Consider the following 16,780-nt stretch of genomic DNA (forward strand, 5'->3'; position numbering starts at 1 on the left):
TCCCTATACAGTAACACTACTATAGACCAGAGCCCTATTCCCTATATAGTGCACTACTTTAGACCAGAGCCCTATTCCCTATACAGTAACACTACTATAGACCAGAGCCCTATTCCCTATATAGTGGCACTACTATAGACCAGAGCCCTATTCCCTATATAGTGGCACTACTATAGACCAGAGCCCTATTCCCTATACAGTAACACTACTATAGACCAGAGCCCTATTCCCTATACAGTAACACTACTTTAGACCAGAGCCCTATTCCCTATACAGTAACACTACTATAGACCAGAGCCCTATTCCCTATACAGTAACACTACTATAGACCAGAGCCCTATTCCCTATACAGTAACACTACTTTAGACCAGAGCCCTATTCCCTATACAGTAACACTACTATAGACCAGAGCCCTATTCCCTATACAGTAACACTACTATAGACCAGAGCCCTATTCCCTATATAGTGGTACTACTATAGACCAGAGCCCTATTCCCTATACAGTAACACTACTATAGACCAGAGCCCTTTTCCCTATACAGTAACACTACTATAGACCAGAGCCCTATTCCCTATACAGTAACACTACTATAGACCAGAGCCCTATTCCCTATACAGTAACACTACTATAGACCAGAGCCCTATTCCCTATACAGTAACACTACTATAGACCAGAGCCCTATTCCCTATACAGTAACACTACTATAGACCAGAGCCCTATTCCCTATACAGTAACACTACTATAGACCAGAGCCCTATTCCCTATATAGTGGCACTACTATAGACCAGAGCCCTATTCCCTATACAGTAACACTACTATAGACCAGAGCCCTATTCCCTATACAGTAACACTACTTTAGACCACAGCCCTATTCCCTATACAGTAACACTACTATAGACCAGAGCCCTATTCCCTATACAGTAACACTACCATAGACCAGAGCCCTATTCCCTATACAGTAACACTACTATAGACCAGAGCCCTATTCCCTATACAGTAACACTACTATAGACCAGAGCCCTATTCCCTATACAGTAACACTACTATAGACCAGAGCCCTATTCCCTATACAGTAACACTACTATAGACCAGAGCCCTATTCCCTATACAGTAACACTACTATAGACCAGAGCCCTATTCCCTATACAGTAACACTACTATAGACCAGAGCCCTATTCCCTATACAGTAACACTACTATAGACCAGAGCCCTATTCCCTATACAGTAACACTACTATAGACCAGAGCCCTATTCCCTATACAGTAACACTACTATAGACCAGAGCCCTATTCCCTATACAGTAACACTACTATAGACCAGAGCCCTATTCCCTATATAGTGGTACTACTTTAGACCCTATTCCCTATATAGTGGTACTACTATAGACCAGAGCCCTATTCCCTATACAGTAACACTACTATAGACCAGAGCCCTATTCCCTATATAGTACACTACTATAGACCAGAGCCCTATTCCCTATACAGTAACACTACTATAGACCAGAGCCCTATTCCCTATATAGTACACTACTATAGACCAGAGCCCTATTCCCTATACAGTAACACTACTATAGACCAGAGCCCTATTCCCTATATAGTACACTACTATAGACCAGAGCCCTATTCCCTATATAGTACACTACTATAGACCAGAGCCCTATTCCCTATATAGTACACTACTATAGACCAGAGCCCTATTCCCTATACAGTAACACTACTATAGACCAGAGCCCTATTCCCTATATAGTACACTACTATAGACCAGAGCCCTATTCCCTATACAGTAACACTACTATAGACCAGAGCCCTATTCCCTATACAGTAACACTACTTTAGACCACAGCCCTATTCCCTATACAGTAACACTACTATAGACCAGAGCCCTATTCCCTATACAGTAACACTACCATAGACCAGAGCCCTATTCCCTATACAGTAACACTACTATAGACCAGAGCCCTATTCCCTATACAGTAACACTACTATAGACCAGAGCCCTATTCCCTATACAGTAACACTACTATAGACCAGAGCCCTATTCCCTATACAGTAACACTACTATAGACCAGAGCCCTATTCCCTATACAGTAACACTACTATAGACCAGAGCCCTATTCCCTATACAGTAACACTACTATAGACCAGAGCCCTATTCCCTATACAGTAACACTACTATAGACCAGAGCCCTATTCCCTATACAGTAACACTACTATAGACCAGAGCCCTATTCCCTATACAGTAACACTACTATAGACCAGAGCCCTATTCCCTATACAGTAACACTACTATAGACCAGAGCCCTATTCCCTATACAGTAACACTACTATAGACCAGAGCCCTATTCCCTATATAGTGGTACTACTTTAGACCCTATTCCCTATATAGTGGTACTACTATAGACCAGAGCCCTATTCCCTATACAGTAACACTACTATAGACCAGAGCCCTATTCCCTATATAGTAACACTACTTTAGACCAAATCAAATCAAATCAAATCAAATTTATTTATATAGCCCTTCGTACATCAGCTGATATCTCAAAGTGCTGTACAGAAACCCAGCCTAAAACCCCAAACAGCAAACAATGCAGGTGTAAAAGCACGGTGGCTAGGAAAAACTCCCTAGAAAGGCCAAAACCTAGGAAGAAACCTAGAGAGGAACCGGGCTATGTGGGGTGGCCAGTCCTCTTCTGGCTGTGCCGGGTAGAGATTATAACAGAACATGACCAAGATGTTCAAATGTTCATAAATGACCAGCATGGTCAAATAATAATAAGGCAGAACAGTTGAAACTGGAGCAGCAGCACAGTCAGATGGACTGGGGACAGCAAGGAGCCATCATGTCAGGTAGTCCTGGGGCACGGTCCTAGGGCTCAGGTCCTCCGAGAGAGAGAAAGAAAGAGAGAATTAGAGAGAGCATATGTGGGGTGGCCAGTCCTCTTTGGCTGTGCCAGGTGGAGATTATAACAGAACGTGGCCAAGATGTTCAAATGTTCATAAATGACCAGCATGGTTGAATAATAGTAAGGCAGAACAGTTGAAACTGGAGCAGGAGCATGGCCAGGTGGACTGGGGACAGCAAGGAGTCCTCATGTCAGGTAGTCCTGGGACATGGTCCTAGGGCCCAGGCCAGTTGAAACTGGAGCAGCAGCATGGCCAGGTGGACTGGGGACAGCAAGGAGTCATCATGTCAGGTAGTCCTGGGGCATGGTTCTAGGGCTCAGGTCCTCCGAGAGAGAGAAAGAAAGAGAGAAGGAGAGAATTAGAGAACGCACACTTAGATTTACACAGGACACCGAATAGGACAGGAGAAGTACTCCAGATAAACAAACTGACCCTAGCCCCCCGACACATAAACTACTGCAGCATAAATACTGGAGGCTGAGACAGGAGGGGTCAGGAGACACTGTGGCCCCATCAGAGCCCTATTCCCTATACAGTAACACTACTATAGACCAGAGCCCTATTCCCTATATAGTAACACTACTTTAGACCAGAGCCCTATTCCCTATACAGTAACACTACTATAGACCAGAGCCCTATTCCCTATACAGTAACACTACTATAGACCAGAGCCCTATTCCCTATACAGTAACACTACTATAGACCAGAGCCCTATTCCCTATATAGTACACTACTATAGACCAGAGCCCTATTCCCTATACAGTAACACTACTATAGACCAGAGCCCTATTCCCTATACAGTAACACTACTATAGACCAGAGCCCTATTCCCTATACAGTAACACTACTATAGACCAGAGCCCTATTCCCTATACAGTAACACTACTATAGACCAGAGCCCTATTCCCTATATAGTGGTACTACTTTAGACCCTATTCCCTATATAGTGGTACTACTATAGACCAGAGCCCTATTCCCTATATAGTACACTACTATAGACCAGAGCCCTATTCCCTATACAGTAACACTACTATAGACCAGAGCCCTATTCCCTATATAGTACACTACTATAGACCAGAGCCCTATTCCCTATACAGTAACACTACTATAGACCAGAGCCCTATTCCCTATATAGTACACTACTATAGACCAGAGCCCTATTCCCTATATAGTACACTACTATAGACCAGAGCCCTATTCCCTATATAGTACACTACTATAGACCAGAGCCCTATTCCCTATACAGTAACACTACTATAGACCAGAGCCCTATTCCCTATATAGTACACTACTATAGACCAGAGCCCTATGCTCACTGAGTGTTTGATGGGAAAGAGAAATAGAGTATTATTATTATATTAGTATAGTATTATAACAACTATTTTGATAAAAACATAAATGTTTTATTTTTGTACCGACACAGAGAGTCACCGTATTACTGACCTGAAACAAACAGCTCGACGATGACTCAATAAAATATATTCTGGATCGAGGTGACAAACTATCTTTGTGTGTGTGTGTAGATAAATAGCCAAGCGTGAGTTGAACTGGGCACTTGTTCACTCCCCTCGGGATTCTGAAAGTATTGGTTGGAAGTAGTTTCCAATGAGAGGAGGGAAAAAATATCTGATACGGTCCAGTGTTTGGCAACAGCAGGAAGTAGATTTATATATTTATTATGCCTCACGTGAACCGGGTCACCGGGACTCTCCCGCTGCCCTACAGAGGCTGTGTGTAGAATGACAACCGGTTCTGTTAAGAGCACACATACAGCTTTAGGGTGTGTGGGGGAGAAAACACAAATAAATGACAGATCCTCTCCTGAGGAACAACCATATTGAAGTTGTGTACAGAGAGAGATCCTCCCCTGAGGAACAACCATATTGAGGTTATGTAGAGAGAGATCCTCCCCTGAGGAACAACCATATTGAGGTTATGTAGAGAGAGATCCTCTCCTGAGGAACAACTATATTGAGGTTATGTACAGAGAGATCCTCCCCTGAGGAACAACTATATTGAGGTTATGTACAGAGAGATCCTCCCCTGAGGAACAACTATATTGAGGTTATGTACAGAGATCCTCCCCTGAGGAACAACTATATTGAGGTTATGTACAGAGAGATCCTCCCCTGAGGAACAACCATATTGAGGTTATGTTTAGAGAGAGATCCCCCACCTCCCCTGAGGAACAACCATATTGAGGATATGTACAGAGAGATCCCCCACCTCCCCTGAGGAACAACCATATTGAGGATATGTACAGAGAGATCCTCCCCTGAGGAACAACCATATTGAGGATATGTACAGAGAGATCCCCCACCTCCCCTGAGGAACAACCATATTGAGGATATGTACAGAGAGAGATCCCCCACCTCCCCAGTGGCCCATTCGGATGCTGTGCCCCTGGCAGTGGCCCATTCGGATGCTGTGCCCCGTACCTCCTCTCTGTGCCCCGTACCTCCTCTCTGTGCCCCTGGCAGTGGCCCATTCGGATGCTGTGTCGTCACACACTAGGGGCTGGGAGATTTTTATATCAAGCTCATTTTAATTGTATGTTTCTTTTGTGTGTGATATTCCAAATGCCTGTATTGACAGAAACAATATTCTGTGTTTTTGGGGGGAGGGTTGTTTTTTTTTGTTGCCTGAGAGGTTTATCATCTTGTCTCGTCTTCTTCGTTCCTTCTGCTGTGTGCATCTTCGCTCATGGTAGCCAGGTACTACTATTCTACTTGCTGTTTGTCTTTTTTTATTTTTTTTTATGTTTAAAATGTGCAATAAGCAGAAAGCTCTATTCTATAAGAAGTTGTCAACTCGTTGTCACTCTGAGAAACAAGGACACCTGATTTCCGTTCTGTTCAAACAGTCCAGTTTCATAACAATTCACTTTTACCTTGTGAACTAGCAACTTGTTTTTTTTAATTTTTAAAAAGTTGGATAAACTTGACATTTCTAGGTTTGTGTTTGAGAGATTTTGTTGAAGACACATGTTTATTTAATATTCTATCACGCCTGCTTCCAGAAGTGGGTCATTATTCGTTGAATGTGCGTTTTATGCATGGTACTGGTCACGTTTCTAATAAAAAGGACATTTTCATAGACTTTACAATCTAGATCATTGAATATTGCAACAACAAAACAAAACGACAACAAAAAGCAGGTTTAAACTACTACTTTGATAAAACTGTACAGTTATTCTTGGGTTTTATAGTTGTGGAAGGGTTTATATTTAACCTAGATATCATTTCACAAGCCCATAATTTATTAGACTATTGCTGACTGTTTTGTATTTTAGCTTTTTAAAATGAGTGTTATTTAAAGAAAACATGTTAAATATATTTAGGTATGATTTTTAGGCCGTGTTACCACAGCCAGGTCACCCGGGTCAGAAGTCATTATTCGACGTCCGTCCATGTCTGAGGATGTCGGGGAAACGATGTGGGAACCGACCACTAGGGGGCAACAGTGAGCGCTGTTACCTTCAGGTAGGTAACGGCAGCCTCTGATTCCAAAAGTTGCATCTTTTGAATCCAGCAATAATGTTTGTTTCAAAAAGAAAAAGAAATGTTTGTTTCTATCCCAAACCTTGGCCCTAACCTTAAAGATAAACGTTTATCCACTAACTCTGATTGGTTAAGATTAGGCACTAACTCTGATTGGTTAAGATTAGGCACTAACTCTGATTGGTAAATGTTAGGCACTAACTCTGATTGGTTAAAGGTTAGGCACTAACTCTGATTGGTTAAAGGTTAGGCACTAACTCTGATTGGTTAAAGGTTAGGCACTAACTCTGATTGGTTAAAGGTTAGGCACTAACTCTGATTGGTTAAAGGTTAGGCACTAACTCTGATTGGTTAAAGGTTAGGCACTAACTCTGGTTAAAGGTTAGGCACTAACTCTGATTGGTTAAAGGTTAGGCACTAACTCTGATTGGTTAAAGGTTAGGCACTAACTCTGATTGGTTAAAGGTTAGGCACTAACTCTGATTGGTTATCTTAAACACTTTTTTATGTTTGGAACAACTTCAAAATTGTGACATTTTGAAAAACATGGATCAACGTCCAATTGCGACGTGAGACTGAGAGAGTTTGTAAATCAGCCCCGCCCTACGTCACAGGCCAGGGGCCAATCACACGCCGAGACACATCTCCTGTGATCAGAAGGGCTCTGGCTTTGACAGGACAGGTAATGAAGCTTGCCTGTGCCTGGCGATCATCGACGAGACGAGAGAGAGAGAGACAGCCAATTACGGCCCGTCTCCGTGCAAACACACCCCCCCCCCCTGACAAATGAGCCCACTTCATAGACATGCCTTTCTAAAAAGCTGGGCTCAGCTTCGTAAGCTCCTATGTTCCCCGCCCCCTGCTATTCAAATGACTTCACTCCCAAAGGATTTGACTGTGAGATCAGACCCGGGCACCTGTCAGGCAGAGCGTCAACAACAATCCTCACACAGACTCACTACTGCGTGGATTTGGAATCGTACACCAGGACCAGTAGTCATAAAGCCTCTCAGGGTAGGAGTGCTGACCTAGGATCAGTTTATGCTTTAGCCAACCTAGCCACTAACTGAATACATGTTAGCTGAAGCCTAACCTGATCCTAGATCAGCACTCCTACTGTGAGAGGACTGGACATTATATTTTTGACCTTTTATTTAATTAGCCCCGAGGGGGGGACCTGATGAGAGAGATTATAGGAGCTCCGAGGGGGGGACCTGATGAGAGAGATTATAGGAGCCCCGAGGGGGGGACCTGATGAGAGATTATAGAGCTCCGAGGGGGACCTGATGAGAGAGATTATAGGAGCTCCGAGGGGGACCTGATGAGAGAGATTATAGGAGCTCCGAGGGGGACCTGATGAGAGAGATTATAGGAGCTCCGAGGGGGACCTGATGAGGGAGATTATAGGAGCGCCGACAGGGGACCTGATGAGGGAGATTATAGGAGCTCCGAGGGGGACCTGATGAGAGAGATTATAGGAGCTCCGAGGGGGACCTGATGAGGGAGATTATAGGAGCGCCGAGAGGGGGACCTGATGAGGGAGATTATAGGAGCTCCGAGGGGGGGACCTGATGAGGGAGATTATAGGAGCGCCGAGAGGGGGAGATTATAGGAGCGCCGAGAGAGGGACCTGAGGAGAGAGATTATAGGAGCTCCGAGAGGGGGACCTGATGAGGGAGATTATAGGAGCGCCGAGAGGGGGACCTGATGAGAGAGATTATAGGAGCGCCGAGAGGGGGACCTGATGAGAGAGATTATAGGAGCTCCGAGAGGGGGACCTGATGAGAGAGATTATAGGAGCGCCGAGAGGGGGACCTGAGGAGAGAGATTATAGGAGCTCCGAGAGGGGGACCTGATGAGAGAGATTATAGGAGCGCCGAGAGGGGGACCTGATGAGAGAGATTATAGGAGCTCCGAGGGGGGGACCTGAGGAGAGAGATTATAGGAGCGCCGAGAGGGGGACCTGATGAGGGAGATTATAGGAGCGCCGAGAGGGGGACCTGATGAGAGAGATTATAGGAGCGCCGAGAGGGGGACCTGATGAGAGAGATTATAGGAGCGCCGAGAGGGGGACCTGATGAGAGAGATTATAGGAGTCCCGAGGGGGGATTATAGTTCCCTCTTTCCTCAACTACTCCCGTTAGGATTCTGGGTTGGAAGTAATTTTCAATGAGAGGTGTGGGTTCGTTTCCACCGCGTATTTCTCGCCCTGAATCCATTACTTTCAAATCGATGAGGGAGAGGGACCAAGTGCACACTTCCAAGGGGAGGGGGGTAGAAGTTTAGAGGATTGGGTATCCATCCCTAGAGTAGTCCACATAAAGGGAGTGGATCGTCAAGGCTCTCTGCAATCCGACCGGCTGAGAGTTAAGTTACGACCCCCTCCTCTTCCGTGGTGTTTGTAACCATGGTAACGGCACAGTTGGTGTTTTGGGGGCATCCAGAACATACAGAATTAGTAGTATGGGTGTTCACACACAGGGTAAGTGTATTTAAAATACACAACAGCCGTGTGGTATTTTTGATTGTCTGTAAAAATGTTGCACGTGTTCCAATAAATTGTATGCCATGTTTTCTTTTTCACGTCTCTCTTTTAATGAATAAACCCTTAGAGACATTACAGATTAACAGATTATCATGAATAAACCCTAAGAGAGACATTACAGATTATCATGAATAAACCCTTAGAGACATTACAGATTATCATCAATAAACCCTTAGAGAGACATTACAGATTATCATGAATAAACCCTTAGAGACATTACAGATTATCATGAATAAACCCTTAGAGAGACATTACAGATTATCATGAATAAACCCTTAGAGACATTACAGATTATCATCAATAAACCCTTAGAGAGACATTACAGATTATCATGAATAAACCCTTAGAGACATTACAGATTATCATGAATAAACCCTTAGAGACATTACAGATTATCATCAATAAACCCTTAGAGAGACATTACAGATTATCATGAATAAACCCTTAGAGAGACATTACAGATTATCATCAATAAACCCTTAGAGAGACATTACAGATTATCATGAATAAACCCTTAGAGAGACATTACAGATTATCATGAATAAACCCTTAGAGAGACATTACAGATTATCATGAATAAACCCTTAGAGAGACATTACAGATTATCATTAATAAACCCTTAGGGAGACATTACAGATTATCATTAATAAACCCTTAGGGAGACATTACAGATTATCATTAATAAACCCTTAGAGAGACATTACAGATTATCATGAATAAACCCTTAGAGAGACATTACAGATTATCATGAATAAACCCTTAGAGACATTACAGATTATCATCAATAAACCCTTAGAGAGACATTACAGATTATCATGAATAAACCCTTAGAGACATTACAGATTATCATCAATAAACCCTTAGAGAGACATTACAGATTATCATTAATAAACCCTTAGGGAGACATTACAGATTATCATTAATAAACCCTTAGAGACATTACAGATTATCATCAATAAACCCTTAGAGACATTACAGATTATCATTAATAAACCCTTAGAGAGACATTACAGATTATCATTAATAAACCCTTAGAGACATTACAGATTATCATTAATAAACCCTTAGAGACATTACAGATTATCATTAATAAACCCTTAGAGAGACATTACAGATTATCATTAATAAACCCTTAGAGACATTACAGATTATCATTAATAAACCCTTAGAGAGACATTACAGATTATCATGAATAAACCCTTAGAGAGACATTACAGATTATCATGAATAAACCCTTAGAGAGACATTACAGATTATCATTAATAAACCCTTAGGGAGACATTACAGATTATCATTAATAAACCCTTAGGGAGACATTACAGATTATCATTAATAAACCCTTAGAGAGACATTACAGATTATCATGAATAAACCCTTAGAGAGACATTACAGATTATCATGAATAAACCCTTAGAGACATTACAGATTATCATCAATAAACCCTTAGAGAGACATTACAGATTATCATGAATAAACCCTTAGAGACATTACAGATTATCATCAATAAACCCTTAGAGAGACATTACAGATTATCATTAATAAACCCTTAGAGACATTACAGATTATCATCAATAAACCCTTAGAGACATTACAGATTATCATTAATAAACCCTTAGAGACATTACAGATTATCATTAATAAACCCTTAGAGAGATATTACAGATTATCATTAATAAACCCTTAGAGACATTACAGATTATCATTAATAAACCCTTAGAGACATTACAGATTATCATTAATAAACCCTTAGAGAGACATTACAGATTATCATTAATAAACCCTTAGAGACATTACAGATTATCATCAATAAACCCTTAGAGACATTACAGATTATCATTAATAAACCCTTAGAGAGACATTACAGATTATCATTAATAAACCCTTAGAGACATTACAGATTATCATTAATAAACCCTTAGAGACATTACAGATTATCATTAATAAACCCTTAGAGAGAGATTACAGATTAACAGATTATCATGAATAAACCCTTAGAGACATTACAGATTATCATTATTACATGACAGAATAACATGGAAGGACACTACAAACTATATGAGCCTGGTGTCTATTTACTACACACTGGTTTCCAAAACAGATTCAGTCCACATTCAGGACTATGTTTATCAGAAACTAGTCCACATTCAGGACTACGTTTATCAGAAACTAGTCCACATTCAGGACTATGTTTATCAGAAACTAGTCCACATTCAGGACTACGTTTATCAGAAACTAGTCCACATTCAGGACTATGTTTATCAGAAACTAGTCCACATTCAGGACTATGTTTATCAGAAACTAGTCCACATTCAGGACTATGTTTATCAGAAACTAGTCCACATTCAGGACTACGTTTATCAGAAACTAGTCCACATTCAGGACTATGTTTATCAGAAACTAGTCCACATTCAGGACTATGTTTATCAGAAACTAGTCCACATTCAGGACTATGTTTATCAGAAACTAGTCCGTTTCCTGCTACTACATGTTATTGTTGTCTTTCTAGCGTCCTTTAAAACATGGCTTCCTTCACACAACAAGAAATGTAGCTTTTATGAAAATATCATCACTCCCCTCCTGTATCATATTACTGTGTGTGTGTGTGTGTGTGTGTGTGTGTGTGTGTGTGTGTGTGTGTGTGTGTGTGTGTGTGTGTGTGTGTGTGTGTGTGTGTGTGTGTGTGTGTGTGTGTGCATGCCTGCTTTCCTTAGTGTGTGTGTGTGTGTGCATGCCTGCTTTCCTTAGTGTGTGTGTGTGTGCCTACTTAGTGTGTATGTGTGTGTGCCTACTTAGTGTGTGTGTGTGTGTGCCTACTTAGTGTGTGTGTGTGTGTGTGTGTGTGTGTGCCTACTTTCCTGTGTGTGTGTGTGTGTGTGTGTGTGTGTGTGTGTGTGTGTGTGTGTGTGTGTGTGTGTGTGTGTGTGTGTGTGTGTGTGTGTGTGTGTGTGTGTGTGTGTGTGTGTGTGTGTGTGTGTGTGTGTGTGTGTGTGTGTGTGTGTGTGTGTGTGTGTGTGTGTGTGTGTGTGTGTGAGTGTGTGTGTGTGTGTGTGTATGCCTACTTCCTGTGTGTGTGTGTGTTAGTGATCGTTACATTCCTCTCCCATGAGAACTGTTTACCCAACACATGTTTGAGTCACAGTCCAACTAGACACATTTTAGTACTTACATAACACCATCCCACTGCCCTGGGGCTTGTACTTTTAAAACACTGCAATATGTTTACTGAACCACACTACGACTGTAAAACATACAATTCTAAGTGACTAAAATGCTAAAATGACGTAACCAAAGTTCTAAATACTAAAACACTATAAACTGTTGGAAAGTAAAATATGAAAATGATTTAAATATTTGTTGTTCAGGACACAGAAAGACGGGATGTTCTCTGTTGGCCTGCTGACTTCACCGCGTGAAAGGGTAGGAGGAGCTGAAAGAGAGTGAGTTAGCATGTTTCTATAGGTTTACAATAGGTTCAGGGTCAGTTAGCATGTTTCTATAGGTTTACAATAGGTTCAGGGTCAGTTAGCATGTTTATATAGGTTTACAACAGGTTCAGGGTCAGTTAGCATGTTAGCATGTTTCTATAGGTTTACAATAGGTTCAGGGTCAGTTAGCATGTTTCTATAGGTTTACAATAGGTTCAGGGTCCGTTAGCATGTTAGCATGTTTCTATAGGTTTACAATAGGTTCAGGGTCAGTTAGCATGTTTCTATAGGTTTACAATAGGTTCAGGGTCAGTTAGCATGTTTCTATAGGTTTACAATGGGTTCAGGGTCAGTTAGCATGTTACTATAGGTTTACAATAGGTTCAGGGTCAGTTAGCATGTTTCTATAGGTTTACAATGGGTTCAGGGTCAGTTAGCATGTTTCTATAGGTTTACAATAGGTTCAGGGTCAGTTAGCATGTTTCTATAGGTTTACAATAGGTTCAGGGTCAGTTAGCATGTTTCTATAGGTTTACAATGGGTTCAGGGTCAGTTAGCATGTTTCTATAGGTTTACAATAGGTTCAGGGTCAGTTAGCATGTTTCTATAGGTTTACAATAGGTTCAGGGTCAGTTAGCATGTTTCTATAGGTACAGGGTCAGTTAACATGTTTCTATAGTTTCAGTTAGCATGTTAGCATGTTTCTATAGATTCACTATAGGTTCAGGGTCAGTTAGCGTGTTAGCATGTCTCACCTCGTGCGCTGACCTCTGCTGGCCTCAGCAAACTTGTGTCTGAACAGAAAGCTGGCCAGAGCATCTGCAACCTGCACAAGAGACAACATGCATGTTAGTGTGTGTGTGTGTGTGTGTGTGTGTGTGTGTGTGTGTGTGTGTGTGTGTGTGTGTGTGTGTGTGTGTGTGTGTGTGTGTGTGTGTGTGTGTGTGTGTGTGTGTGTGTGTGCCTGCGTGCGTGCGTGTGTGTGTGTGTGTGCGCGTGTGTGTGCGTGTGTGTGTGTCTTACTTTGTCTGGTGTGTCCTCGTGCACTGCGTGGCCACTAGGGGGCAGCACCTGCATCATGAATTTGCCTGAGGAGAATAATATAACAGGTGGTCTTCAGTCAGAGAACAGTGTGTGCCTGTGTGTGTGTGTGTGTCAATCTCGCACACATCCCACTCTCTTTCACACACACACACACACACACACACACACACACACACACACACACACACACACACACACACACACACACACACACACACACACACACACACACACACACACACACACACACACACACACACACACACACACACACACACACACACACACACACACACACACACACGCACAGTCTTGTACAGCTAACACACAATCAGTCCCATTCAAAATACTATTTTCCCTAACCCTAAACCTAACCCTAGCTCCTAACCCTAATTCTAACCCTAAACCCAACACTAGCTCCTAACCCTAAAACACACCCTAGCTCCTAACCCTAGCTCCTAACCCTAAAACTAACCTTAGCTCCTAACCCTAATTCTAACCATAAACCTAACCCTAAAAACCAACCCTAAACCTAAACCCCCTGGTCTTCAAGTATAGTTTAAACACACACACACACACACACACACACACACACACACACACACACACACACACACACACACACACACACACACACACACACACACACACACACACACACACACACACACACACACACACACACACACACACACACACACACACACACACACACACACACCGACCTACCTTGCATTTGGCCTATAGTCAGGTCCCTGTCCAGGCGATCTACACCTGGAGACAAACACGCATCCTCCATCAGTATTTTACCTCACAGGTTTCATTTAAAGTGAACCCCCCCCCCCCAAACACACAAACACACACATACTGGACACAGAGACATAGAAATGGTATCCAACTGTTCGTCTGACTCTCTGGAGATATAAAATGTCGTTTCCAGATTACAGCTATGGGACGTATGGCCAAGGTGCCAAAATGGACAACAAACGAGAGATACGATTCCCGAGGTTATCTGGGGTAAAGTAAGGATGGATTAGACTGTAGTGTCATGTATCTGGGCTAAAGTAAGGCTGGATTAGACTGTAGTGTCATGTACCTGGGGTAAAGTAAGGCTGGATTAGACTGTAGTGTCATGTATCTGGGGTAAAGTAAGGCTGGATTAGACTGTAGTGTCATGTATCTGGGGTAAAGTAAGGCTGGATTAGACTGTAGTGTCATGTATCTGGGGTAAAGTAAGGATGGATTAGACTGTAGTGTCATGTATCTGGGGTAAAGTAAGGCTGGATTAGACTGTAGTGTCATGTATCTGGGGTAAAATAAGGATGGATTAGACTGTAGTGTCATGTACCTGGGGTAAAGTAAGGATGGATTAGACTGTAGTGTCATGTACCTGGGGTAAAATGTATCTGGGGTAAAGTAAGGATGGATTAGACTGTAGTGTCATGTATCTGGGGAAAAGTAAGGATGGATTAGACTGTAGTGTCATGTATCTGGGGTAAAGTAAGGATGGATTAGACTGTAGTGTCATGTATCTGGGGTAAAATAAGGATGGATTAGACTGTAGTGTCATGTACCTGGGGTAAAGTAAGGATGGATTAGACTGTAGTGTCATGTAGTGTCATGTAGTGTCATGTATCTGGGGTAAAGTAAGGATGGATTAGACTGTAGTGTCATGTATCTGGGGTAAAGTAAGGATGGATTAGACTGTAGTGTCATGTAGTGTCATGTATCTGGGGTAAAGTAAGGCTGGATTAGACTGTAGTGTCATGTATCTGGGGTAAAGTAAGGCTGGATTAGACTGTAGTGTCATGTATCTGGGGTAAAGTAAGGATGGATTAGACTGTAGTGTCATGTACCTGGGGTAAAGTAAGGATGGATTAGACTGTAGTGTCATGTATCTGGGGTAAAGTAAGGATGGATTAGACTGTAGTGTCATGTATCTGGGGTAAAGTAAGGCTGGATTAGACTGTAGTGTCATGTATCTGGGGTAAAGTAAGGCTGGATTAGACTGTAGTGTCATGTATCTGGGGTAAAGTAAGGATGGATTAGACTGTAGTGTCATGTATCTGGGGTAAAGTAAGGCTGGATTAGACTGTAGTGTCATGTAGTGTCATGTATCTGGGGTAAAGTAAGGCTGGATTAGACTGTAGTGTCATGTATCTGGGGTAAAGTAAGGCTGGATTAGACTGTAGTGTCATGTATCTGGGGTAAAGTAAGGCTGGATTAGACTGTAGTGTCATGTATCTGGGGTAAAGTAAGGCTGGATTAGACTGTAGTGTCATGTATCTGGGGTAAAGTAAGGATGGATTAGACTGTAGTGTCATGTATCTGGGGTAAAGTAAGGATGGATTAGACTGTAGTGTCATGTATCTGGGGTAAAGTAAGGCTGGATTAGATTGTAGTGTCATGTATCTGGGGTAAAGTAAGGCTGGATTAGACTGTAGTGTCATGTATCTGGGGTAAAGTAAGGCTGGATTAGACTGTAGTGTCATGTATCTGGGGTAAAGTAAGGATGGATTAGACTGTAGTGTCATGTATCTGGGGTAAAGTAAGGATGGATTGGGGTAAAGAAGGATGGATTAGTGTCATGTAGTGTCATGTATCTGGGGTAAAGTAAGGCTGGATTAGACTGTAGTGTCATGTATCTGGGGTAAAGTAAGGATGGATTAGACTGTAGTGTCATGTATCTGGGGTAAAGTAAGGATGGATTAGACTGTAGTGTCATGTATCCTGGGGTAAAGTAAGGATGGATTAGACATGTATGTATCTGGGGTAAAGTAAGGATGGATTAGACTGTAGTGTCATGTATCTGGGGTAAAGTAAGGATGGATTAGACTGTAGTGTCATGTATCTGGGGTAAAGTAAGGATGGATTAGACTGTAGTGTCATGTATCTGGGGTAAAGTAAGGCTGGATTAGACTGTAGTGTCATGTAGTGTCATGTATCTGGGGTAAAAGGCTAAGACTGGATTAGACTGGATTAGTGTCATGTATCTGGGGTAAAATAAGGATGGATTAGACTGGCTGGATTAGTGTCATGTATCTGGGGTAAAATAAGGATGGATTAGACTGTAGTGTCATGTATCTGGGGTAAAATAAGGATGGATTAGACTGTAGTGTCATGTAGTGTCATGTATCTGGGGTAAAGTAAGGATGGATTAGACTGTAGTGTCATGTATCTGGGGTAAAGTAAGGCTGGATTAGACTGTAGTGTCATGTATCTGGGGTAAAGTAAGGATGGATTAGACTGTAGTGTCATGTAGTGTCATGTATCTGGGGTAAAATAAGGCTGGATTAGACTGTAGTGTCATGTATCTGGGGTAAAGTAAGGATGGATTAGACTGTAGTGTCATGTACCTGGGG

The 16,780-nt window shown here is 42.1% G+C and overlaps 1 long non-coding RNA gene across 1 annotated transcript; it reads right to left on the bottom strand.

The window, feature by feature from the left end:
* Positions 1-11,968: 11,968 nt before the first annotated feature.
* LOC124008446 lies at positions 11,969-14,205 on the bottom strand. Its single transcript, XR_006834097.1, has 4 exons — positions 14,148-14,205; positions 13,398-13,462; positions 13,130-13,200; positions 11,969-12,376 (listed from the first exon to the last, which is right to left on the bottom strand). It is a non-coding gene; the product is annotated as an uncharacterized LOC124008446 (long non-coding RNA).
* Positions 14,206-16,780: the final 2,575 nt, after the last annotated feature.

Source organism: Oncorhynchus gorbuscha, linkage group LG21 (genome assembly GCF_021184085.1).
Source record: "Oncorhynchus gorbuscha isolate QuinsamMale2020 ecotype Even-year linkage group LG21, OgorEven_v1.0, whole genome shotgun sequence".
Taxonomy (NCBI): domain Eukaryota; kingdom Metazoa; phylum Chordata; class Actinopteri; order Salmoniformes; family Salmonidae; genus Oncorhynchus; species Oncorhynchus gorbuscha.